This window comes from Euprymna scolopes, chromosome 11 (assembly GCF_053919585.1).
Source record: "Euprymna scolopes isolate OS-2025 chromosome 11, ASM5391958v1, whole genome shotgun sequence".
Classification (NCBI taxonomy): Eukaryota; Metazoa; Mollusca; class Cephalopoda; order Sepiida; family Sepiolidae; genus Euprymna; species Euprymna scolopes.
The window spans coordinates 25601129-25605449 of record NC_136492.1 but is presented as its reverse complement, the minus strand read 5'-3'; the positions used below and the strand labels follow the sequence as shown (position 1 = coordinate 25605449).

The 4321-nt window shown below is 27.6% G+C and overlaps 1 non-coding gene across 1 annotated transcript; it reads left to right on the top strand.

The window, feature by feature from the left end:
• The first annotated feature begins 3402 nt into the window (after window positions 1–3402).
• Trnar-acg (transfer RNA arginine (anticodon ACG)) lies at window positions 3403–3475 on the top strand. The gene has a single exon. It is a non-coding gene; the product is annotated as a tRNA-Arg (tRNA).
• Window positions 3476–4321: the final 846 nt, after the last annotated feature.

Here is a 4321-nt window from a genome sequence, read left to right as displayed (position 1 = left end):
TATCAAATAGTAAAGCTGCATATTATATACAAGCTGGCCACCTGGTGTTGTTCGGTCATAAAATGCGCTTAAATATGATATTTCAATCATGCATATTTCGTATTTATTATAATAGAGTCCATTATCTATTAGACTATTATATATTATAGTGTACCCAATATATAGTAGTAATTTCAAAAGGAAACACGTGGTGTAAGAATTGAACATTTCAACATGCTGAAAGAAATAAAAGGTAGGATTAACAACATCTTGGAATTTGGAATATAGACTTTTGTTATTTACTTGTATATGCTCTGTAGTTACATCGAGCTTCATAAATTAAAGGATTGGTATACATAAAGAGTGAAATATAATTGAATGAGTATATTTTCCCAGAAACACACACACACACACACACACACACACACACGCACATATATATATATATATATATATATATATATATATATATATATATATATATATATATATATATATATATATATTTCCTCTTCTCCTTCCCTGATCTTTCTTATTATGTCTCGGCAGTCGGTTGAAAAGCATATCTTATTTTTCTTTTATTAATATTATTGGAATTTTCCCCTTTCCTTTTCTTTGTACATATTTGTGAATTATTCCATGGATGTTGGCCTTTTGGATTATTTTGGACCATTATTCCAATCACGTGATTTCCTTGGATTTTACCTGTGCAAATGGAAACTCAATTAACTTTCTAGGAGTTATATTTTTGGATTTTACCGTCATTGGATAATTTATCTTTCACCAGACTATCCATTCCCGTGTTATCACCTTTTTCTACACCATATTCCCTATGCTTCACTTTTTGTTATCAAGTAAGATCTTTGACTTACTTGTAGTTTCATCAAATACTTTTCTATGCAAAATCCGATCCCGCATTTTGCTAATTCCTACGCTTTGATGAGAAGGAAAGTATTTGTTCGAAACTCCGCGGATTAAGGACAATCCACTTATCAAGTGCTTCCTTTTCAGATTAAATGTTTTTAACTCTTTTTCAAAGTGTTTTAATCATGTTTTATTAACTGTTTGCTCTTATATATATATATATATATATATATATATATATATATATATATATATATATATATATATATATATATATATATATATATATATAAAGGGAAAATTATTCCCAACTCGCATTTAGATAACAGTGCACTTTTGTAAATGATTAAATTCATTCAAGACGTATCGCAAAAACAAAATTCCTCAGAATAGTGAAAAGCAATAAATCCACAGGTGTAAATCCAGTGATTATCGGTCTTACAAAATATTATTGGATGTAATAATTTATATAAGCCTATTCCATGTTAATAAAATTGCTCAGTATACAAGATAGGGAAATACAAATCGCAAATTTTAAATTCCTAAATTATGATATATATATATATATATATATATATATATATATATATATATATATATATATATATATATATATATTGGGTGATATCAGCTAGAAGTAAAACCAAAACATATAACACTCCAGCCTTAGTTGTTACCGTTTGAGCTGTCGTCAGCTTAATTAATTATTTTAAGGTATAAATGTACAAATTTTCGAAGGTGTAAAATAATATGCTTAGTTTAGTACGCCTGCCAAGTTCCTCTTTTTTTTATTTTTAATTTAAACCCCTTAGCAGCTATTTTTACCAATTAAAAACCCTGCTTTACAGTTCTCAAAAAATGCAATGAACTTGGCGTCTTGGAACAACTTGCGTCTCGGAGAAGATGCACTTTAACAAAATCGAGGCAGACAGATATACACAGAGGTATAGTAAGTTTATTTTAATTAGATTAAGTTTTGTGTTTGTTTGTTTGTTTGTTTGTTTTTAATAACCGTATCGGATTAACTAATTCTGTTTCATTTCCGCTTTCCTGCTCACCCGTACGCAATACGCGAAACAAGTCTAAGTCGACATCTTGGATTCAATCTTTTTTAATATAAGCTGGAATCTTCCCCCAGGACGTATTGAATGCAGACAATGTAAAACATTTATATTATTTATTTATTTATTAATTCTACAAAAAAAAAAAAAATCTGGCTGGTTTGTTGATTTTGTCATTCACGTATATTTTATCTTTATTATATATTTTTGCTAAGTTTGTTTGTCTGTCCGTTCCAAAAGGAGCATTTTTATTCTAAATCGTTTCAGAGAACAGAAAAGGTCAAGTGTGGCATCAGAACAGATACTACACTGTGATCTCGGCCCGAGCAAGAACGTTTGGCATTTACAAAGATGGGGGATCGAGCGCCTGGGTTAAAAATATAGGCCAACAATAAGATCAACCGGTTTTCAGGTTTAAATTCGACTTTACCCGTAAAAAGATTTTCGTTGAAGATTCAAATTTCCATCATTATTTTATGATGATAAAAACGAATTAAAAATATATTAATTTCATTTACTATAGCTTTAATAATAATAATAATAATAATAATAATAATAATAATAATAATAATAATAATAATAATAATAAAGTAATAAAAAATAACAATAATAATAAAAAATAATAACTATAATAATAACAATAATAACAATAATAATAATAATAATAACAATAATAATAATAACAATTTTATAACAATAATAATAACAATCATAATAATGATATCAATAATAATACTATTAATTACAATAATAATAAAAATAAAAATAAAAATAATAAGAATAATAATAACAATCATAATAACAATAATAAAAATAACAATAATAACAATAATAATAGCAATCATAATAATGATAACAATAATAATAATAACAACAATAATAATAACAATAATAACAATAACAACAACAATAACAACAATAATAATAATAACAATAATAATAAAGTAATAACAATAATAATAAAAATAATTACAATAATAATAATAATAATAACAATAATAACAATAATAATAACAATAAAAATAATAACAATCATAATCATAACAATAATAACAATAATAATAATAACAATAATAATAATAACAATAATAATAATAACAATAACAATAATAATAGCAATAATAATAATAATAATAACAATAATGATAATAATAATAATAAAAACAACAACAATAATAACAATAATAATAACAATAATAATAATAATAATAATAATAATAATAATAAGTTTTAATAATAAATCTATACTGTTCATAAAATTTTAAATGTTTATTTATTACTTTATGTGTGTGTATATATACCAATACCTTGAAAGGTGTGAGTCCCTAGATTGTCCTTATCTATATATGGTTCGTAACGAACAACGTCGAGTCACACAAAAAGCCAGAACGGGGTTTTGGGCCGTTTCGTGCAATTGTGGAAAAAGCAACCTACCCATGTCAACGGAATTTAGCATTGGCTGTACATACTCGCGATAGTATCTTTCGGAATGCGGACAGGACTTGTGGCGCAATGGATAACGCGTCTGACTACGGATCAGAAGATTCCAGGTTCGAATCCTGGCAAGTTCGTAATAATTTTTACGTTTATTTATCATCCTTACCTTTAGTTATGGTATTTTTGTTTTCTCGGTGATTTTTTTTTGTGCATATGGGAATTTCCCATACTCCAAGTTCACAGGGTAGGCGTTGATGGTAAGACGATGTTGAGTGTACTTGATGTTGAGTGTACTCGATCTTTTTTTGACTCGGCGTTGTGTGTGCCGACGCGGCGAAAGCGCAAGTATAATAATAGAGTAATTAATATAAAAAATTATAATAATTAAAAATTATATTAATAATAATAATCGGTCCTGGACCTTAAACTATATCCGATGGTGAGGCCCCAGCTTGTGGGCTTTGGGGAGTGTGGAGCCACCCTTAAATTGCCATTGCTCCCAGGTCCACTCTGACCCGGAGTGGTAATACCTGTTAGGGCCCCAACTATGGGCTAAATAGAAACTGACTTGAAAAAACATATTCTACTAAAAAAAACTTTTCTTCCAAATCACTGGATTCGGCATTAAATAACCTGAAAAGGGTTGATATGCCGTAAAACAAAACAACCAACCAACAAATAATAATAATCATAATCATAAGATTTAATGATAATAGTAATGATATTGATGATAATATTGGCTATGAGAATAATTATAATAATAATCATAACCACAAACAACGTAAAAAAAATAATAATAAATATGGTAGTAATAATAATAAAATATTAATGATAATGATACTAAAAGTAATAATCTATGATGTAAATCTCAAACGTCTGCCAGTATGTGTGGCTGTTTGCATGCAGTAACACTTTCGACACACGCGACCAACACTGAGAAAATTGGTAGCCTTTAGAAACTCGTTCTCTCGGCTGACAAA